The following is a 23823-nucleotide window of genomic DNA, read 5'->3' on the forward strand; positions in this document are numbered from 1 at the left end:
GTGCATGGAGGGGCCCAAAGAATGCTAGCTCTTATTGTTAGATTGTGTACTTGTTATCTGGGGTGCACGCTGTGTGCCTGGCATTCCATGAATTTTACCTGCTTCTACTCACAGAAGTCCTAGAAAGTAAGTACTAAAATGGGGATAAGAATACAGACAAATATTCTGAGGCTCAGAGAAGTGAAATTAATTGCCCAAGATCACACAGCTAGTAAAGTGGGAAGCAGAGATTCAGACCAGTGAACCTCTGAAATCACCGAATCTATCCCACTCCACTGCCACTGTCCAGATGGGAAACTATGGACTAGGACCAGAGAGGGACCTGACTTAATCCAAGTCCCCAGGAAACTCAGGTCCCACCTCCCAGGGCAGACCTCCTCCCCTTGCTGCAAGCCAGGCACGCCCTCTCTGGCAAGGTGAACAGGACTTCCCCACGCTAGCAGCAGCTAGTCCTGCAGGCAGGCAGCTCCCTCCATGGTGATCCCTCTGTCCCACTGGAGGGTCTTCTGTCAAAGGCAGAGACGTGAAGTAGCCCAGAGACAATGTGTGTCAGCAGCAGCCACGGGCCAGCAGCCACTTGGTACCTGCCAGTGCCCTTGCCAGCAGGCATCTGAATACCAAGGAGAAGGCGGGGCCAGGGCAGCACTGCTAGGGCCCCTCCAGCTCTGGCCTGGCTTCCTAGCAAAGAGAAGGCCCAGACATGCACCTAAGCTGCTCCTGTCCCCAATTTCCTGCTGAGTGGAGTGCACACAGGCAGGCGTGCACATACAGATAGAGTTCAGATCCACCCAAGAGGGGGCTCCTGGCAGCCTCAAACCCCAATTTTCTCCCTTGAGGAGGTAGAGCTTTGATCTCTGGTGGGGGTAAGAAACAAGTGAGGCATTGCAGTGGTGGAACCCAGAATCTGCCTTTCTATCACAGCTCTGCTCTTTCCAAGCTGAGTGACCTTGAGCAAGTCATAAAGTTGGTCTGATGTGGTATTGCCTCTACACAACGGGGCTCCTGGAGCCTGGTGTGGGGCATCAATGGAACCGTGGATCGGAATGTGATCTGTGACATGGACTCAATCACTGTCCAAAAGGGAGGTGAGAGGCTCAAAGCAGAACCCTAGGGACAAATCCCAGTGCCAGGGTTCGGTACTCCTTGGTCACTTTTGCCACAAAGTCTGCAGCAGTCACATCTCCAGGCTCCCCATTTTCTCGTGTGCCCCTCCAATTCCCTTTCACACAGAGGCAGAGGGGTTTCGGAAAATGTAAAGCAGAGCTGCTTGCACACTGCTGCAGCCTTCCCAGTGCACTTGGGGAAGGATCAAGACCTGCTGGGGCCCGCAGCCCCTGCTCCCTTCACCAGCATCGCCAGCCTGCCCCCTCTTCCTCACTCAGTCCTAGCAGCCACCCTGCCCTCCTCACTGTTCCCTGAGCCCTCCAGCCTCTGTCCTACCTCCCAGCTCATGTCCCCGCTGGTCCCCCAACTCAGCATTCACTGATTCCCTCTTACCGCCCAGGGCTTACTATAAAAGTCACTTCCTCGGATAAGTCTTCCCTGGCCACCCTCAAGTCTAAAGCACCTCCCAGCACTGTGGACAGGCTCGACTTTTGGTTTCTGCTGCCAGTTAGAGGAAGAAGCCTCTTTGCTGGCAAACAACAGGGGTATGAAATGTGTGTGCCAGGTAGCTTGGGGTGTGCCTCCCTCAGGCTTCAAGAGGCAGAGTACCAAGTTGACACTGAGGAACTGAGATATCCTTCTACTGAGTGACCCTGGGCATGTCGCCTGTCCTCCATGGGCCTCAGTTTCCCCACCAGGACCATGGGGCAGAGCAGCCAGTCTCTGAGCCCTGTCCAGTTAACCACGGTTGCCTCCTTCCAGGCCCTGCCCTGCCCTGACCTATTTCTCTGAGGTTTCTCCCAGCTCAGACAGTTGTTCTCTGAGGGCCTCAATCCCATAAATCACTGCTGATTCCACTGAGTGGGGCAGCTGCTGGCGCCTGGGCATTTTGTGGCCATTAATCATCATTGACAATACTGATGCTGTTGTAAGGCAGCTTCAGCGGGAGCTGAGCCTGGCCTTCAAGGCTGGGGAACCTTCCAGGCCGAGGCCCCCAGCCCCTAACCAACTCCCTTGGTCTGACAGGTTCCTACCCAGCCAGACCCTGCTCATTCAGTCAACAGATGTTCCCATTACTCCCTCTGGAGGCACCCCTCAGCTTCCTACATCCTCAAGGTATACGAAGAGACAGAAGCCATCCTGCACCCCACTTTTTTCAAAGAGGAGCCTGAGGAACAGAGAGGAGGAGTAACTTGCCTAAGGTCACACAGCAAGTGTATGGCAGTCACTGGCTCTAAAGCTTTTTGTCTTTGCCCCTCTCACTGGGGAGACCCCAGCCCAGGGAGAAGACACTGGGAAGCTGAGCCACCACCCAGCTCTATCCAATGCAGGGAAGAGCCCAGCTGGCTGCTGCGCCTGTTCACAGCCCCCCTCCCAACTTCTGGGGTCCATTCTGGCTGCCAGAGGTGCCTGGAAAATTAGACCTCTCATCACCAATGCCCTGGTCCAACAGGCTACCTCTGTTCCCTCCATTCAATCTGCTCAAAGAAATGCGAAGAAAATTGAATGAGGAGTCCCTGGGGGAGCCGCACCTGCACTGCAGCTGGCAGGAAGGCAGGAGGCTGTTGTGGTGCCCACTGGGTGCTGAGGACGGTGACCCAGCAGCATCCCAAACACCAGAAGACGGAAGCCGGGCATCAGGCCGGCTCTTCCCTCAGCATCTCGGGGACTATAGGAGAAGCCTGGCCTCCCAGCTGTTCACCCAGCCAATATCTACGGAGCACCTCCTGTGTGCATCAGGGTAGAGAGAGTGAGGGAGAGCCCAGAGGTCTATATGAGCACAGGCTCTGAGCAGACCCTGGTCAAATCCTGCCTCCTCCCTGAGGGGCCTCCTGTTTCCCCTTCTCTAAAATGGGAATGATGGGGGCTGTGTCTATCAAAGTGTTGCTGCGGGATCAGAGGCCTTAGGATCAGTGGCTGCACTGCGTGGGGCACAGAGAACTTGCTCAGCACGTGCCAGGTACCCGTCACTGCTGTTCTGCGTGAGGCACTGGGTTAGAGGCACTGAACGAGACAGATGTAGACTCTGAACTCAGGGAGCGACCTCCTAGCAAAGGTGAGAGATGAAACTAGGAAAACAATTTTAAATTGTGGTAAGTGTCCCAAGGGCCTGGGACAGAGAAAATCACAGAGCCAGGAAAGGGTCATAGGACACCCCTCTGAAAAGGACAGTAACTCAACAGGTGAGAACTGGAGGGGTGTTCCAGGCAGAGGGCACAGTCAAGCCAGGGCCCGGAGGACAGGGCTGAAGGAGAAAAGCTGGGCAAGTGTCTTCCCAAACAGGACCTACCCCCAGCCTCCCCCGTGACCCCAGTGGTCCTTCCAGCGAGGCCTGGCCCCTCAGAGAGCTGTCAGGAGGTAGGCTCAGCAAGGGGGGCTCGGGAGCCAAAGTGCTTCTATGCAGGTGCTGCCTCGGCAGGCAGAGCGGGTGGCAGAATTAGCTGTCACTGAAGTAGTGAGTCAGGCCTGACTCGTAGCTTTGAGTCAGCCCCAGGGGTGAAGGGGAAGGGGGCACAGTGAAGGTCACAGGCAGGCAGTTTGAGCCAGGCTTCAGTGGTGGCTCTGAAGAGGGCCTAGAGGCACTTCTGTCGCCCTCTTTCCCTACAGAGTGGAACTGAGACCCAGAAAGGGAACATACCCCTTGCTCTGCACACAGGTCCCCGGACAGCATGCCAAACTGGCCCTGCCTCTGGTGCAGATCTGATCTGGTGCAGCCACTTTTTTGACCACAGGGAGTGAAGTGCTGTGGGACCAGTGGAAACTCCTGACTGAAGCTGGGGGCACATGTCCAGGGGCACTGGGCATGGGGCTGGCGTTGGAAGGAGACCCTGGCGGCTTCCTCCCTGAGGACCTCCAGTCCCACTCACGTGCCCCTGGGAGGGTGAATCACTGAAGCCCAGATCAGGATGCCTCTGCTCCTGTGAAGCCATGTGCAGGCACATCATAAGAGGGGTCCCAGCCCTCAGTGTGGGTGCGGGTGTCCCAGGGACAGCCCTGCTTTGTACCATCCCTACTGCCTGAACAGCCAGTTTCCTGAGAGGGAGAGTGTGCAGGGACTGGTAGACAGCCAGGAGAAGGGAGGAGCTGACACTGGGGAAGCGGGGGACCTCCCACCCCACCCCTATGTGGGGCAGCATTCCCAGGCGTACTTAGGCATTCCTGTACCACAGAGGGGAGCCCCACCCCCATCCCAGACTGATTAGCATATTCATGAGGGTTGCCGCGGGTGAAAATGCCCAACGGACACTGGCCTGCCCGGTTCCTCTGCCGGCCCTGCTCTAGCCTCTGGCTCCGCAGCTGCACGGGCTTCCCCACGCCCCCACTCAGCCTCATCCCTCTCGCTCTCACTCCCCTGGCTCCTGCGGGCCAGCCTCCCAGCCTCCCAGGCTGAAAACGCACCCTCTCTCTCCTGCCTCAGCACCTTTGCCCTGCTGTTCACCTCACCCAAAATGCCCTTCCCTCCCTCTTCACTCACTCCTCTGGGCTTAGCTCAGTGCCACTTCCTCAGGGATGCCCTCCTAGCAACCCCACCCCGCCACCTCCGTTGGGACCCTCCACTTTACTGTAAGGTTGCGTGTATTTATTTTTGCGGTCATTTGATGACCGTCTCTCCCATAGGACTGGCTCCCAGAGGGCCAAGGACAGTGTGCACAGGGCCTTGCCCACAGGCGGTGCTCAATAATGTTTACTAAGTCAGCGATGGGTGGTTTTGACTGTTGTTCCGGCAGACCCCAGATGGGCCCCCCCCCTCCCCCCTGTACTTGTGGCTGATTCTCCACTGGCGGCTGGCTCTGAACAGACACTACTTCCCGCTTGTGTCCCGCATGTCACATACGGTTTAAGAAGCGGGCCCCTCCCTCCTCTGACCCTCCTGCTTCCTGGACAGCTGAGAACCATGAGGCTCAGGGGCGAAAGCTGTGGGCCTACCCCATGTGGGTCACAGGGCCGGGTCAGGAACTCAGGCCTACCAGACCCGAGTCTCTCCCTCTTGGGGCTCCAGCTGCCTCACCCCAGAACAGGCTAGCCCCCCTCCTCCTGGCCTAGAGATGAGGATGGAGGAGACTGTGTGCAGTAGGGGCCTCTGGGTGCCAGACAGGGTCACCAACTCCCCCAAACACCCTAGTCCAGGTGGCAGGCAATACCCCACCGGCCTTCTGGCACTGGGAGAGGCCAAAAGGGCCCAGGAGGTGGACCAGCAGGCCCTACCTGAGGGCCCTCGGCAGGGTCGCGGAGGGGAAGGCAGGTCTAGGCTTAAAACACCCTGTGGGTAGAAGCTCCTCCTTCAGAGGGGAGGTGTTATCATTACAGCTTCTCTCACGGATACAGCAATCAACCCTCAGGGTCCCAGGGCTCAGAGATGCCAGGGGAGTGCTTGTCCCCACCTCCCACCTACACCTGAGCCCCATCTTCCAGCCCTGTAGCATCGCAGAAGGGGCTGCTGACCCCCTTTCCCCATGGGCATCTCTGTTTGGTACCAAGTGGCTTATGTCTCCCTTTGACCTAGATTTCCCTTCCCTCCTTCCTCAACTGCTGGGGGTGCCTGCACAGTCCTCAAGCCCTAAATCTGGACTGCCTTCTCAGCTTCACCCCAGAAACCCAGCCCCCTCCACTACCCTACACAACTGCCCCCCATCCCCACACAGCGTGGCACTGGACACAAGAATATCATTTGAATGAATTCCTAGGTGAGTGGGCAGGAACCGCTGAAACACTGCGGGTTCCAGCTTTGCGCTCAGGGAGGAACTCCTCACTCCCTTGGGCAGGTGAATGCTCTGGGGTTGAATCTGGGCTCTGTCCTTTGGGCAAGTAACTTAAACCTTCTGAGCCTCAGTTTCTAATTTGCAAAATGGGGTTGGTTGCCCCAATCCAGAATGGGAGAAATGCTGGGCTGATGAGCCTAACCCATTTTCTCTCCATATTTTCCCAGCTCCCCAGCCTGTATCTTTTTTTTCCCCCGAGTCCAAAAGCTTCCAATGGATTTGCCATCATGAGGAGGCAGTGGGTGTGGGCACTGCAGGGAGGGGGCAGAGACAGGGACTAGGTGCTGGTGGGGGGCTCATATGGGGTCCACTGGGCCCCAGCAGCCCCAGGAAGAAGGGGTTCTCTGCAGCTGGCAGGAGCAGAGCTGGACTGATGCTCTGGTTGACTCCAGGCCAAAGTCAGGTCAGGGAACATTGAGGGAGCAAAGAAAACCAGAAGGAAGTAGGCTTATGGCAGGTCCTCCTTCAGGGCAGAGCAGGGCCCTCCAGTCACCCTGCCCCTGTGCGGATGGGACACCAATACCTCCACCCCTCAGCCCCACCCACATGCACAAGTCAGGAGAGCCTGCAAACCAGGAGAGTCACTCAGCTACAATGCATACTGCTACCGTGTGCCAGCCACTGTCCTACGGACTGGAGATAAAAGATGAGCAAAACAACTGTGGTTGCTGACCTTGAAATCCAGCAGGAGAGACAGAAATTAAACAAACAAATGTATAGTATATAAGCATGTGGCCATCAACATGAGGCAAAACAAAGCAGGATAAGAGGGACAGGGGCTCTTTGAAAAGGTAACATTTGAACTCAGGCCTGAATGAAGAGAGGGAGGAAGCTCTGTGGGTACCTAGGGACAAAAAGTTCTAGGCAGAAGGAACAGCAGGTGCAAAGGCCCTGAGGCAGAAACATGGCATTGATGGAGCTGCCAACATTGGTCAAGAGAGTGAGCACAGTATGGGGTGGCAACAGTTGTCAACCAGGTGACCTTGGGGATGAGAAACTTCAGTTCTGTAGCTTTTATCTCCTTATCAGTTGAATGCGCACAAAAAGATGTCATAGGTGGTTACAAAGATGAAAATGGAAGAAGTCAGTGGAGGAAATGCCCTGTAGCTTAGGGCAACACGTAACAGATGTTCAATAAATGTAGACTGAACTGGCAAACCCTCCAAAGGGCAGAGGCGGTGGAGGGTGGTGGTGGAAAGTGAGGGGGGAGCCACAGGGTGGGAGCAACTCTTAGAAACATGAGTCCTTCAAAGGGCCGCAGTCCTTCCCTCCACAACATTCCTCTTTGACCTGATCTGCTGAGCTTGCAGCCCCTGGGAGCAAACCAGCAATTAAAGACAGGAGACCAGGCCCTGGGAGAGAATGCTAGGGCAGCTCTGAGAACCCAGGTCCAAGGGAGAAGGTGGGAAGGCTTCCCAGTGGAGGTACTGCCCACCTGCATCTAGAAGGATGTCCAGGTGGGCAAGGGCAAAAGGAGGCACCACAGATGGGAAAACAGCATGTGCAAAGGTGAAGAGCAGGTCAAGTCTCCTGTACATTCTGGGACAGGAGGAGGAGGGAGGGAAGGAGTGGTAAGGGCAGCTAATGTTTACCGAGCACCTGCTATATGATCCTCACAACCTTGATAGCCACAGCATAACCTCCATTTACAGTGTTCAATATGCACCAAATGCTGGATTTTCTCTTTTTCCTCCTAACAACCCTTACAAGGCAAGAAGCCAGCATTTGCTTTTAACGGATGAGCAAACTGAGGCTGTGAGCTGGTAAACTTGCCCAAGGCCTTGCCGCCAGTAAACAGCAAAGACAGGGCTCAAACTCAGATGTGTGCCACAAGCTCTCTGCCTCAAGGCCCACGGCCTCCTGCAGGAGGGCACACGCAGCCACGGATGGTTCGGAACAGGAAACTGAGGTCACGCGACCTGTTCTGGGAAAATCTTCTGGTTGCATCACAGGAGGAGGGCTGCTGCCTGACTGGCTGCTGCCTTCGTCCCAGTGGCAGGGCCTCCCACCTCTGTCTCCCCGCAGAAGGGGCCACAGACCTCAGCGCAGAAGCCCCTGGCTCTGTAAGGGGTATAATGAATATTCGGCAAGGCCTCCTCCCACCCCTCCCAGGAGCTCAGGTGGCAGCTCCAACCTGCAGCTTTAATTAAAAGGCCTTTTCAAACCATTAGCAGCAATAATAATAAAACCCCAAATAGGAACAATAAAACAGTATGACTGGCAGAGAATTAAAATGGGCACCTGGTGCTCTCCCACCCCCAGGGGGTAATTTGGGGCACAGGCAGGAGGTGTGATTTTCACCTCCAGTAGACCTGTCCGTCCCAGACACTGCCTGGGAAGGGCTGGCCTCAGAGGGAGGGGCCACCCTGCGCCAGGAACCCAGGGCCTCCAAGCACTCTGGGATCCCCATGAGGAGGGCTTTCGCCATGTGCCTTCGCCCTCTCTCCCGGAGCCAGCATCTCCCACCTCCAGGGCCTGGCCAGATGTCCCATCTCTCCCCTCAGCCAGCCCAGTACAAAAGCCAGTGGGCCCTGCCACTAAAATCTAATTGGCCCGGCCCCTGTCCTGATTCAATCCATTTTTATCGCCCCTGAAAACCACCCCAGCCTCTTACATGGGGTCTCCACGTTCATCTGGGTCCCCGCAAACTGCTCTCAATCCAAACCCTACCTCTGCTGCCACCCCACACATCCTGCCAATGGCTCCCCACCTCCTCTAGAACACTCCCCTCCTCCTGGCCTTTGACTGACACCTCCTCTCATTGTTTCCTGAGTAAGCCCAGATTGTCCCTGCCTCAGAGCCTTTGCACAGCCAGCCTGGGAGACCCTGCGGCCCACACCCTGCCGCCTGGCTCCCTCTCGCCCACTGGAGCTCAGCCTCAGGAACACCTCCCACAAAGCCTGATACTTTCCCCCAGGCCCTCCTGTCATTCTCTTCCCTGTTGCAGCATTTCCACTGATGTCTTGTCTGTCCACTCTCAGCCCCTCCTACGAAAGCCGTGAGGGCCCAGACGGAGTCTGGCTTGTTCACCACTGTGTGCACAGCACCTAGCGCTGTGCCTGAGCCATCCAGCAGACAGGCCCCCGCTGCTGTGCACAGAGCACTGCCTGCCCTCCCTGCAGTCCAAGGAGCCAGTGCTCCCCAAATACCTGGTCATCCCTGTGGGCAGGTGGGGGCAGTGGCATCCAGTCTCCCTGAGTTTTCTGATCCCAAGGCCTCTACAGGCAGGTTCCCGGAGACTTCCAAGCCTTTGCCTTCACTCTACAACGGCAGGGACCAGGGGAGACAGTCTCCAAGATTTTGGATCTAGGTTTTCATCCATTTGGCAGACATCTGTCAGTGCTTCCTCAGTACCAGCCTTGAGTTGGCCACACAGGACCCAGAGCCTGCGGACAATCCCTGGGAGGCGCCCAGGCCAGCAGCAAGGCTACAAAGTGCTGTGATGTGCAGAGCAGGGCCAAAGCAATTTGGGGGTAGGCCACACAGCCACACACTCATTTGCATCGTCACCCTACCACTCACCTTGGGTGATCTCACCTTTCTGAGCCTCAGTTTCCTCATGAACATGTGGGATAATTCTGCCTCATAGGACTGTCCCACGAGGAGTCAAAGCCATACCCTGGGTAAAGAACAGAGCATAGTGCCTAAAGCAATGTTTTTGCACTGGTTGGGGGCTTTTGGTCAGGGAAGATGGGCAAGGGAGAGAGGGGCAGGTGTGATTGCCTGAAGGTATCAGGGAAGGCTTCCAAGAGGAGGTGACACTGGAACTAAGTCTTCAATAATGAAACAGGAATCCAGGAGGCATGAGGGGAAAACATGTGCAAAGGATGGAGTGAGGAGCTTGGGGAGCACAGAGCTTGGGGAGTAGAGACTGTAGCTGCAGCGCTATAGAAGCCGGACTATGAGGGTTTGGGATATCATACCCAGGAGGGGGTGGCTCTGACCCCCAGGAATACCAGCCTGCAGAGTGTTTTATATTTTTAGTTTTAAAACCCCTTTATTAACTCTTATGAAAATTTCAAACATACACAAATTCAGGGAGAAGTGCTGTATTTGAAGCAGGGTGCACAGGCTGTCCCCTGCCCAGGCCCCTCTGAACTCTACCCCCTGCCTCTGTGACTCCAAAGTGAGACCAGATGGGGGAGGAGGATGCTGAAAGGCCAGTGGCTCTGAAGGCTCCCCGACTTCTCCAACTAGCCAGGCAGAGCCTGAACCAACCATGTTCAGTTGTCAGAGCCAGACGTGGCAGCTTTCTGTCACTAACTAGTAAAAAAAAAAAGAAAAAGAAATTAAATCTTTTTCCAGCCAGACTACATTTCCTGCATCTGAGAGGGTGAGAATTTGCTCTTGGAAGGAAAGAAAGAGTCTCCTGTCTGGAGCTTCCTCTTTGCAGCTCCATGAATATACATGGCACAGGCAGAGAGGGTTCTTTGAGATGCTAACACACTGCTTTACCTTGGGAAATTGAGGTCATCAGCTCTGGGCGGCCTTGACTGGTGGGGGCCTGGGGTGGGAGAGGAAGTGCTGGAGGGACCCAGGAGGTCCAGCTCTGCCCTTGGGCATCTCCATGCCCGTGGAGCCTCCATTTTCTTACCTGTGAAATAGGAGCACTCTCTCTTGGGGCTGCCAGGGACAGAATGGTACAAAATGATGCACCAACATGGCACCTGGTATACAGCAGGCACCCAGTACTCGCTGGTGCTTACTGCATGGAATCCCAGGGGGGGAGGCACTGTTGGGGCAATTCATCCAACCTGGGCTCAAGTCCTTGCTCTGTCTGCCACTAGCTCTATGCCCTTGGGCAAGAAACATCATCTCTGTACCCCAGTTCCCTCATCAGTGAAATGGAAAGAATTCTATTTACCTCTCATGGGTGCTGTGAGAATGAAATGAGCTAAGACATATGCAAACCTCTCATCAACACCATACAAAGCAAATGTTAGCCCTTGAGGTTCACGACCATGTCAGCTTTGGCCCCTCTCCGTGGCTGAGGCCTTGGGGGGTGTGGGGAAAGGCCTGGTCAGGACAGGCAAAAGGCTGCAGGCCTCAGAAAGAGGGGCCTTGGAGATCAGCCCATTTCTTGGTGAAGAAGATAAGGCTCAAGGCTGGGAAGGACTCACTGGAAGGATTTGAACCTTTGGCCCTGTGTGGCCCCTGATGCATACATGCCTTGTGCCCAAGCCAACTGCACTCCTCCCGGGCCGGTCTCCTCCTCTGCAGCCTCCCCATGGAGCCCCTTCTCCAGATGAAAAGGCTCAAGAAATGCAAATCTGATCACATCCCCTTCTTTCTCCAAACTCTCCAGTGAGTCTGGCCTGCCTCAGGGAAAAGCCCAAGTCCTTCCTACAGCTGAATGCTCTTCTTGTTTCTATGACCTTATCTCCTGCTACTGGCCCCCAACTCTTTTTCCAGCCACACCTAAACGCAGCAGGTACAGCCTCTTTGGCACATAGAAGGTGCTCAGTAAATATCTGTTGAAGACCGGGAGTGAGTGAACAGAAACCAAGGGACTCTGCTGCCAGAGAATTCCCCCCACTCTGGCCCCTCTCCTCCGGGATAGAGCGAGTGCCCGGCAGAGGTTGGGCAGGAGGAGGCCAGCAGCCTGGGTGACCTTTGCCCAGCTCCTAATGCTGCAGGATGGCAGGTCTAATTGCTACACTCTGGAGCAAAGTGAGTTAATGATGTGGATTAATGTCCCAGTGTTGTTCCTGTTGCCTCCACGGCCATCAGGGAGCAGGAGGAGGGGCATTTGGGGCTTAAGGCATGGCCTTTGGGCGGCTGGGGCACCTGATCCCAGCCCAGCCCAGCCACATGGCCTCTCCAGCTCTTCACCCCGCTCCCTGACACCATGGGGCATCCACAAAGGGAAGGGAACAGATACTAGATGCCTGTGCTGTGCAGGCCCTGAACATGGGAACCCACTGACTCTTCACAGGGTGGAAATTAATGTCCCTACTGCTGAGCGGGGATATATGAGGCCCAGAGAGATGGGGTGGCCTGCTCAGGGCTCCCAGCTGGATTGAGCTGCCTCACATCATGCCCCATCTTGTGAAGCAGATGGCACCCAACTTTGGACTGGCCAGTCCCCTCTCCTCACTGCCGGCCTTAGAGGCATGACAGGTGACTATAATCATAATGTGACAATAAATAGCTAAATTTTTTACTGTTCACTGGGCACTGGACTAAAAACAAAAAAGTCACTGAAGCCTCAACAACCCTATGAGGTAGGTTCCACTATATGCCTATTTTATAGATGAGGAAACGGAAGCACAGAGAGATAAAGGTCCTTGGCTGAGGTCACATGGTGACCCTAGAACCTATATTCTCTACCACTTCCATCCATGGCCTCCATTTGGATTCTAACCCAGGCTCTGGCCTCAGAGGCGAGGGTATTGGGTCACCTGGCCCTTCTCCAGCCCTGCTGCCCCCACCTCTGGCCCATCAGGCTTCTCACTGCCTTCAAAGGTGAGGCTCTGGAAGAATGACACACATTGTGTATTACCCATTATCCTTATTTTCTTATTATAAGAGCAATATATGTTCACTGAATAAAACAGAAAAGAATTTGGAAAATAAAATTATTCCTTTCCCAGAGACAACCACTTCTGATATTTTGGTGCACATCCTTCTAGGCTTTATTTTCTATATACAATTACCGTCAAGACATCCCCCAGCAGCAAAAGGTTTGCTTTGTGCTTGGTCCTGTGCTGAGTATCTTGCACTCATTACCTCATTTCATCCTCACTACAACTATGCGATAATATATAGATTAAAATCCTTATTTTACAGATAAGCAAGCAGAGGTTCAGGTAGGTAAAGTAACTTGTTCAGGGTCACACAGCTGGTCATTGGTAAAGCAAGGTTCACACATCTTTTGGCTCTAATAATCTCATCTGTTCCCTTATGATAACTTCCTAGAGCTGGAATTGCTAGGTCAAGTATATGCAAAATTCTAAGCTTTGTGGTAATTCTGTAATCAACCTGCCCTAAAAAAGAGGGGTTCTGATTTATGCCCTTGCCAACAAAGTTTAGAAAGGCCTGTTTCCCTATACTCTTATGCATGTTGAACTATATTTTTAAAAGATCTGCCAGTTTGATATAAAAACATGTATCATTTCTGTTTCTGATTTCTTTAATTTCACTGTGTGTTTTTAGCCTCTCTGGATGGCCAGAGCTGTTGCCCCATGTTGCAGCTCAGGAGGTACCTAGAAGTAGCTGAGTCATCAAGTTAAGGGTCATACTTAGTCACCTGACCCCTTGGCCACTCTGTCACTGCATACTCTGACCTTAGAAGCAAATCTGACCTGGGAAATAGGATGTCCTGGAATGCAGGTATCTCTTGGTCTACCTGGTAGATAAGGAAACTGAATCAGGAGTGGCCTCCACCAAGATTTTAGCCCTAGCACTTCCTCTCTGTCCCTGAGTCTCACTCGGCTGTGTGAAAAATTATAAATTATAAACCTTCAGATTCAAGAAATTCAATGAAGCCAAGGACAAGAAATATGGAAACTACACCAAGGTGAATCATAATCAAAGTATTCAAAATCAGTGATAAAGACAAAATCTTATAAGGAGTCAAAAAAAAAAACCCAGTTTACATACTGAGGAACAAAGATAAGAATGATAGCAGATTTCTTGTCAATGCAAGCAAGAAGACAACATCATCTTTAAAGTACTGAAAGAAGAATCTGTCAACTTAGAATTCTATATCCAGCAAAAATAACTTTCAAAAATTGAGGTTAAAATAAAGACTTTTTCAGATATAGAAAAGTTGAAAGAATTCATCACCAGCAGAACCACACTACAATGTATGTTAAAGTCCTTCATGCTGAAGGAAAACCATACCAGAGAGAACTACGGACCTACAAAAAAGAAATGAAGAACTCTGGAAAAGGTAACTATATGAGTAAATATATAGTATTTTTTTCATCATTTAAATCTCTTTAAAAAGTAACTTTTAACAAAAATAATTACAATGTAGTGTTGTGTTTATAATGTGTAATATTAAAATGCATAATAATTGCACAAGAATGTAATATTCTTTTTTATAATTCTTTTTCTTTTTTATTGAGGTCATAGAATAAAATACAGCTTGATGAATTTTGACATGTGTACACACTCATGAAGTGTCACCCAGATAAGAATGTAACATACTATACATGAAGTGATACAATATCACTTCAAAGTGATAAGTTAGATGTATACTAAAAAACCATACAGAAATCACTAAATTAAAAAAACAAAGAGCTATAACTAATAATCAACAAGGGAGATATAGAATCACAAGAACATTTAATTAATCCTAAAGAAGGTAGAAAAGAGATAATGGGAAAAAAAGAATAGATAGGACAAATAGAAAACAAATAGCATGATAAAAGATTTAAACATAACCATATTAACAATCACATTAAATGTAAATGGTTTAAATGCCCCAACTAAAAGACAGATTTTCAGACCAGATAAAAAACAGACCCATTTACATGCTGTGTATAAGAAATGGACTTCAAATATAAAAACACAAATGGGTTGAAAGTAAAAATTTAAAGTAAAAAGTTCTCTTTAGCACTTATAAGTAGAAAACTGGAGGACTATATTAACATCAGAAAAAGTATGTTTTGGGGGGTAAAAAAGTCATTTCATAATGATAAAGAGGTCAGTCCATCAAGAGGGACAATAATCCCAAATATTTATGCATTTAATAACAAAGCTACAAAAAATGATAGAAATGAAAGGAGAAATAGACAAATCCCTAGTTATAGTCAGGGATTTCTATATCCCTCTTTTAATAATTGATAGAACAAGTAAATAGAAAATAAATAAGGAAACACGATCAACCAACTTGACCTAACTGACATTTATAGAACACGCCACCCAGTAATAGCAGAGTACATATTCTGTTCATGGAACATTTACGAAAACAGACCATATTCTAGGCCATTAAACAAGTCTCAATATGTTTAAAGAGGTTCAAGTAATAAAAAATATGTTCTATGATCACAATGCAATTATAATAAAAATCAGTAACAGAAAAATCCCTGGAAAATCTCCAAATATTTGGAAATGAAATAACACACTTCTAAATAACCCATGGGTCAAAGGAAAATCAAAAGGAAGTCAAAAAATATTTAGAACTCAATGAACATGAAAAAACGACAATATAAAATTTGTGGGGGGTACTACTAAGCAGTATTTAAGGGACACTTCATAGCACTCAATACCTATATTTGAATACCTGGTTTCAAATCAGTGACCTCAGCTTTCATCTTAAAAAATTAAAAGAACAAATTAAACTAAATTAACTAAGAGAAAGGAAATAATAAAGAACAGAATAGAAACCAATAAAGAAGACAAAACAGCAATAGAGAAAAATCAGTTACACCAAAGGCTGATTCTTAGAGATCAATAAAATTGATAAATCTCTAGAAAGAATGATCAAAAAAATAAAATGTAAAAGAGATTTTATAACAAATTTTATGTATAAAGTATAAAAAGAGGGCAAAGATACAAATTACCAATATCAGGAATGAAAGCGGTAATGTCACTATAGATTATACAGATAATAAAAGGATAATAAGGTTCATTGCAAAGCTATAGCAATCAAGTCAGTGTGGTATGGTCGTAAGGATAGCTCAACGAAACAGAATTTGGGAGTCCAGAAGAAAATATTCCTAAGATTTATGGTCAGTTGATTTTCAACAAGGATGCCAAGACCATTAAATGAGGAAAGAATTGTCCTCTCAACAAATGGTGACGGCACAACTGAATACGCACACGCAAAAGAAGGAAGTTGGACCACTACTTCATGCCATGTACAAAAAATTTGCTCAGAATGGATCAAACACCTCAATCTAATAGCTAAAACTACTAAGTTCTTAGAAGAAAACACAGGTATAAGTAACAATAACCTTAATTAGGCAATGGTTTGCTAGACATGGCACCAAAAGCATATACACCAAAAGAAAAAAATTGATGAATTAGACTTCAAAATTTTAAAGGGCTATAAGAGGACACCATTTTTGGACTATAAAGGGCATTATCAAAAATGTGAAAAGACAACCCATAGAATGGGATAAAATCTTTGCAAATTATATATCTGATAATAGACTTGTATCCAAAATATATAAAGAACTCTTACAATTCAATAATAAAAAGGTAAGTAGCCTAATTTAAAAGTTGGCAAATGATTTGAAATGACAATTCTAGAAAGAAGATATACAAATGGTCAATAAACACACGAAAAGATGCTTAACCTCATTAGCCATCAGGGAAATGCAAATCAAGACATCCACTAGGATGGCTATAATTAGAAAGACTGACACTAACAAATGTTGATAAGAATATGTAAAAATTGGAACCCTCATATGCTGCTGTGGAAATGTAAAATGGTATAGCCACTTTGGAAAACAGACTGGCAGTGTTTCAGAAGGTTAAACACAGACATGTGAACCAGTGATTCCACTTCTAGATATATATCCAAGAAAAATGAAAACAAATATCCACACAAGAATTTGTATACAATGCTCATAGCAAGCAGCTTTGTTCATAATAGCCAAAAAGGGTATACAACCCAATGTCCATGAATTGATGAATGGATAGGTAAAATATGGATAAATACAATGGAAAACCATTTGGCAATGAAAAGGAATGAAATACTGTTACATATGAGAGCTTGTATGAACCTTGGAAGCATGACGTTAAGTGAAAAAAAGAGTCACAAGTCTATATATTGTATGATTCCATTTATATGAAATGTACAGAATAAGCAAATCATAGAGATAGAAAATAGATTAGTGGTCGATGAGGGCTGAATAGGGGGAGAAAGGGAGTGGCTGCTAATAATTATAGAGGTTTTTTTGGGGGGGTAATGAAAATGTTCTAAAATTGATGTGGTTATGATCATACAACTGTGTACAATGATAAGTAAAATCATCTATGTGTACACTTTACATAGGCAAATTGTATGGTATGTAAATTATATCTGAATAAAGCTATTAAGAGGGATAACAGGAGTATCATGAACAACTTTACTCCAATAAATTTGACAACTTAGATGAAATGGGTACATTTATTGAAGGCAAATTACCAAACCTCATGCAAGAAGATATGGATAACCCATACAGTCTTGTGTTTATTTTAAAAATAAATTTGTAGATAAAACTTCCCCATAGCTCAGATGGCATCACTGGTGATTCTACCAAATATTTGAAGAAATGATACTGATTCTACACAGACTCCTCTATAAAACACTAAAGAGAAATAAACACTTCCCACCTTACTTTAAGGGGCCTTGACACCAAAACCAGACAAATTCAATACAATAAATGAAAACTATAGACCAATATCCCTTATGAACATAGATGCAAAAATCCTTAAAAAATTTTTATCAAATCTAATTTGACAATATATTAAAAGGCCAAAGGAGGCTCATCCTAGTGCAGGGTTATTTAACATCTGAAAATTAATCAATATAATTATAATAACAGACTAAAAGAGAACCACCATGTGATCATCTCAAAAGACACAGAAAAAGCATTTGACAAAATCCAACATCCATTCCTGATTTTTAAGATTCTCAGGCAACCACAAATAGAGCTTCCTCAACTAGATAAGGGCATCTACAAAAACTCCACAGCTAAGATCATATTCAGTGTGAAAGACTGAAAGCTTTCCTTCTAAGATCAAGAACAATATAAGGATGTCCACACTCACCAATTCTATTCAACCTTGCTTTGGAGGTTCCAGCCAGGGTAATTAGGTAAGAAAATGAGCAAAAGGCATTGCCTGGAAAGAAAGAAATAAAACTATCTTTATTTGCAAGTGACATTCTCACCTATATAGAAAATCCAATAGAACCCCCACACAAAAAATTATAAAAATGCTTATAAGCAAGTTCACCAAGTTATACAAGCTGAATATAAAAATCAATTTTATTTCTATATACAAGATACAATCAGAAATTTAAAAATTTCAAACACCATTTATAAGAGCATCAAAAAAGGAAATACTTGGGAATAAATATGACAAAAGAGATGAAAGACTTGGATGTGGGATACAAAATTATTGCTAAGTTTAAAAAACCACCCAAATAAATTGAGATTGCTTGCCCACGGATCAGAAGACTTAATATTGATAAGACATTCATTCGCCCCAAATTGATCTATTTATTCAAATCAATCCTCATCAAAATCTCAACAGGCACTTTTGTAGAAATAGATAAACTAATTCTAAAATTCATGTGGAAATGCAAAGGACCTACAATAATCAAAAACAACTTTGAAAAAGGAGAACAAAGCTGGAGGACCTGATTTTAAAACAGGTGTGATACTGGCATAAAGATAGACAGATTAATGGAGCAGAAGAGAGAGTTCAGAAACAGACCCACACATACATATGTACAACTGATTTTTGATGAAGGAGCACAGACAATGCAGCAGAGCCAGGAGAGTTTCATCAACAAATGGTGCTGGAATGATTAGATACTTATAAGCAAAAAGTGAAATTTAATCCATAACTCATACTATGTATAAAAATTAACTGAAAATGGATCATAGTTCAAAATATGAAAACACAAATTTTCTTTCAAAAAGAAAACAGACTTTATGATCTTGGGTTAAAGATTCCTTAGATATGATAACACCAAACACAACCCATAAAATAACAAATTTATGAATTGGAATTCATCACAATTTAAAATGTCTGTGCTTTGAAAGACACTATTAAGGAAATGAAAAGACAAGCCACAGACTGGAGGGAAATATTTGCAAAACATATATCCTTTATAGGACTTGTATCCAGAATACAAAAAAGCCCTCAAAACTCAGTAAGAAAACAAACAACCCAATTTAAAAATGGGCAAAAGATTTGAAGAGACACTTCACCAAAGAAAATATACAAATGGCAAACAAACACGTGAAAAGATGTTCATCATTAGTCATTAAGGAATTGCAAATTAACACCACAATGAGATATCACACCTATTAGAATGCTTAAAATTAGAAGGACTGACTATGCCAAGTGTTGACGAAGATATGGAGGAAACAGAACTTTCATACACTGCTAGTGAGAATGTGAAATGGTACACCCACTTTATAAAACATTGGCAATTTCTTAAAAAGTTAAATATACACATATCATATTGTCCAATCACTTTTCTCCTAGGTGTTTATCCAATAAGAGCATATGTTCATACAAAGACTTGTACACAGACATTCATAGAAACTTTATTTGTAATAGCTCTAAACTGGAAACAAATCCAAATGTGCATCAACAAGTAAATGAATAAACATACAATGGAATACTATTCAGCCACAAAAAAGAATGAGCTACAGATATCCATGCTACAACATGAATGAATCTCCAAATAATTGTGCTGAGTGAAAGAAGTCAAACAAGGAGTATGTATGGTTCCATTTACGGAGAATTCTAGGAAACACAAATGAATGCTTGCCTGGGGACAGGAGGGGCAAGAGTAGACTGGGAAGGTGGGAAGGGGTAGGAGAGGAGCAAGAGGAAGGATTACAAAGAGCCAGGAAAACCTTTTGGAGGTGATGGGTATTCTCTTCATCTTGATTGTGGTGACGGTTTATTAGGTGTATATATTTATCAAAACCTTTCAATTTGAATAATTGAAATATGTGTGATTTATTGTAGATGATTATACCTCAATAAAAGCTGTTTTTAAAAAGGAAAATAAATCAAAGTTAAACTGGAAAAAATAAACTAGAGTAGTTTGGTTTTTTTCAACCTAGAGGTTCTAAAATTCTATGAGTCTTGAAATGTTAAGTCTCATCTGTTCAAATATCCATAATCATTTATTTCCAGAATGTAAACACACCTCATTCTGTCATGTGAAGATAACTGTACAGAAATTCTGAGATGCATTGGTACCAAGAAGGATGCTATAATTCTAAATCATTTCTCCTAACATGTAACACCCATAATCTGAGCTTCCATGATTCTATCACTTTATCAACTTCCATTTTTTTCCTCCAAACACGTCTCCTATTTTATTTTATCATCAGAATTTAAATTGCCTCCTGCTTTAAGGAACCACTATACAAGATGTTTAGGAAGAGTTTTAAGTAATATGGGAATATGCTTCCACCACAAGAATGAGCAGGGAGGGAGGGAACAGGAGTGAAACACAAAGTGTTTTAGAATGTCATCCCCACTGTGAGAAAGAAAATCATCTCCACAGAGAACAGCTGATAGTACACAGCTAGTGAATTTTGTTTCCATCTCTTTCCTTTTTAATACCTTCACACTTTAACTTTATACTTTTTTTTAATTAATAGGCTTTATTTTTTAGAGCAATTTTAGGTTTACAGAAAAACTTATCAGAAAGTACAGAGTTCCAGTATATCTCTTCTCCTTCCCCCTTACAGTTTCCCCTATTATTAATATCTTGCTAATATTAGTGTGATACATTTGTTACAACTGATGAACCAATACTGATATGCTATTATTAACTAAAGTCCAAAGTTTACAATAGGATTCATTCTTTGTAAAGTTCTATGAGTTCTGACAAGTGTATAATGTCATGTATCTACCACTTCAGTATCACACAGAAGAATTTTACTGCCCTAAAATCCTTTGTACTCCATTCCTCTCTCCTACACTCATCCCCTGAGGTCCCTGGCAACCACTGATCTTTTAACTGTCTCTATAGTTCTACTTTTCCGGAAAGCCATATACTTGGAATCAGACAGTATGTAATGTTTTCAGACTGGCTTCTTTTACTTAGTAATTGTGTTTAAAACTCCTTCATGACTTTCTGTGGCTTGATAGTTCACTTCTTTTTATTGCTGAAGAATATTCCATTAAATGAATGTACCACAAGTTGTTTATCCATTCATCCACTGAAGGACATCTTCATTGCTTCCATTATTTAATTTTTAATTTTATTGCCTTATGTTTGTTTTTTAATTTTTAAAAAATCATGTAAATGTTGGCAACAACCTCAATGTCCACCATTTAGGAGCACATTCAAGATGGTCTGACTGTGTCACGGAATTCCCTGCAGCTATTAGAAATGACTTATAGTCAGCATGCTGTGAGGATGTGGAGCAACTGGAGCTCTCAGACTCTGCTGGTGGGAATGCAAACTGGTACAACCACTTCAGAAGACTATCTGGCAGGATCTACGAAAGCTGAAGATTCCATCCTCTATGACCCATAAACTCCACTCCTGGGTATACACTTCATAAGTTCCCCAAAACACATGTATACGAAAGTCCAAAGCCATACTATCCATATAGTAAAAAACCAGAAAATCCAAATATCTATCAACAATAGGATGAATACAGTATAAGATATTCACTCAGTGGAAGACTAGGCAGTGATAGGAAAGAATAAACTACCAGCCCACACAATGAATGGCTGTACTTCGCAATTAATGATGAGCAAAAGAAACCAGACACAAAAAAGACATCCTGAATGATGCCATTTATATGAAGGTCCAGAATAAGCAAAACTAAGCTATTTGACAAGTTGGAACATTGGTTACCTCTAGGGGTGAGGGATAGGGAATTAACTGGGAAAAGGCATGACAGAAGCTTCTGGGGGAGTTGGAAATTTCCTATATCCTGATCTGAGTGGTGCCTATAGGCATGATAATATATATATATATATATATATACACACATATATATATGCACAAATCGAGCTATACACTACACTTAAAATTAGTGCAGTCTACAACACATGTGACACCCCCATACAAACATTTTAACTGTAATAATACTCTGTAGTCATTGACTCAGAAAGATGGCCAGCATTAAGTGGAAAAGTAGTGATAAACAGGACAAATACGACCCTATTTATGTAAAATCATTTACACATAGGCACTTCATCTGCAAATGACTTCAACAGTATATGAGCTACCATTTATGAGCACTTTCTGTAGACCAAGTGCTGTCCTAAGCACAGCACTTTATTACATCATTTCATCCTCTTAACAGTCTTATGGAGTAAGACTACTTACTGACCCTACTTTACAGATGAGAAGACTGAGGCATAGGTGGTTAGGTAACTTGCTTTAAGTCAACCAGCTCTGTGGAAAAGTTGGATTTGAACCCAGGTCTTGTGGCACCAGAGCTCATGCTCACATGTAAGCCCGAAACACTGACAACAGCCCACGAGGCCCCACACGGTTGGGTCTCTGCCATCTTCTCATGTTTTACCTTATTCTCCCTCTTCTCCTCAACACTCCAGCTCCCCCTCTTCCTTCTTCTTCCTTGAAATCACCACCACCAACATGCCACAGGGCTTGCACATCTGCCATTCCCTTGACCAGGAATGACTTGTCCCAGCTCCTCCTTGCTAGGGTAACATTCCTTAGGTCTCAGCCCAAGTGTCATCTCTTCCATGAAGCCTGGCTTGGGCCTTTTGTTTGCACCCATACTTTCCATGACCCTCTCCTGTGGACCTCCTCATTGTTTTGCCTGCTTTTTGAATCCCCTACGGGGGATAAACGTCCATTTTACTCAGAGCCACGGCCCCTCTGGCCACCACAAGGCCTGGCATGGATTGAGCCATCCACAAATACTTGATGAATGAATGAATGAATGAATCTACCTGCCATGGCAGATTGACTTAAAATGATACCTAGAAGGCTGACATCAAAATGTTAATGACGGTCACCACAGGGAGGTGGATTCCAGGGAAATTTTATACTCATTTCTGTACTTTGGTGTTTATCTGGTTGGACAGTATTCTGGTGGGCAGTTGTCATTTTCCAGCCCCTCAGCATTCCCCCATCTGGGGAACCCCTGTCTGTCACCCTCCCTGTGCCCCACACCCACTCTCTCAGCTCTGCCAGCAGCCCCAGTGGGTGGTGTATTAATAAATGAGGGAGAAGGTCACCCAGCTCGCAAACACTGAGCTGTCCTTGACTTAGTGCAGATGAAATGTGCTGAGGGCGGGGGGAGCCTCTTCACTAAGCACGGAGCACGTGTGAGCTATTTCTGATTCCCACCCAGCCGGGCACAGCACATCTGCCACAGAGCCAGCCTGGTGGGCAGCGGGTGGAACCACTGAGTGGCCTCCCCACCATGCTCATGCCAGACCCGGCCACTGCCCTGCTGAAAGCTCCCACAGCTCTCCAGTGTCCAGGATGGGGGCAAGACCCTCAGCCCAGCATTCAAAGCTCAGTGAGATCTAGTCCTTGACCAGCTTCCTGCTCTCCACTCCCCTGAGTGCAGCCAGGTCCTAGCTCAACTCCTGGCCTTTACATGTGCGGGTCCCTGTGCCAGGAATACCACTGTCTCCAGTTGCTGGCTCACTCCCACTTAACCTATAGGTCTCTGCTTGGATCACGCTGTCCTCCAAGAAGCTGTCCCTGACCATTGCCCCAGCCTGGGTGTCCCTTGCCCTAGGGCTTCCTGCTATCATAACAGGTATCTCGATGTTGCCTTAGTGGCCTGTGATCCCTCTCCCAGACTGTGAAACAGCCACCTTGAGGACCCTCATTAGTTGTCTCCATGTTCCCAGCATCCAACAAGGGCCTGGGCCACAGCAGATAGGAGTCCATTATGCTGGCTGACTATACACGGGAGAAAGTGTTCCCAGTGCTGAGAGGGGCAGAGGACTGCGGAACTCAGAGCAAGTGGAGGCAGTGGGGCAGGAGGGGAACAAATGATTGTGCGGCTGTGACTTGGAGGCCAAGTGTCAGAGATGTGGCCCTAGGGGACAGGGAGGAGGAAAGGAAGACCTCTCTGGAGTCAGCAGAGGGCCAGGACCCGTCTGATCGGGGTGCCCTGGTCCAGTCAGCCAGTCTTTGGAGCTCCGAGGCAGCCCACGCCCCAGGTACCAGGTGTGGCTGCTGGCAGACCCTGCCTCCCCAGCCCCCAACAAGGACAGTGGATGCAGAATTCACACAGTACAGAGCACTCTGTCTAAATATATCTGCTCCCCAGTGCAGGGCACACAGGGGGGTGCGGGGGCCCTGCAGCGCTGGGGG

General features: G+C 46.6%; 1 protein-coding gene across 9 annotated transcripts in view; it reads right to left on the reverse strand.

The window, feature by feature from the left end:
- Window positions 1–23823, reverse strand: part of DLGAP4 (DLG associated protein 4) — a 185121-nt gene that overhangs the window by 150089 nt on the left and 11209 nt on the right. For 6 of the 9 annotated variants that reach the window (XM_073236650.1, XM_073236651.1, XM_073236647.1 and 3 more), the window contains exons 2-3: window positions 17574–17645; window positions 9387–9483 (exon numbers count right to left, since the gene is read on the reverse strand). The gene's annotated coding sequence lies outside the window, so the exon portion shown is untranslated. The remainder of the gene's footprint in view (window positions 1–9386; window positions 9484–17573; window positions 17646–23823) is intronic. The other 3 variants (XM_073236648.1, XM_073236649.1, XM_073236646.1) reach the window with 3 other exon arrangements.

The sequence above is a fragment of the Manis javanica genome, chromosome 5, assembly GCF_040802235.1.
Source record: "Manis javanica isolate MJ-LG chromosome 5, MJ_LKY, whole genome shotgun sequence".
Taxonomy (NCBI): Eukaryota; Metazoa; Chordata; class Mammalia; order Pholidota; family Manidae; genus Manis; species Manis javanica.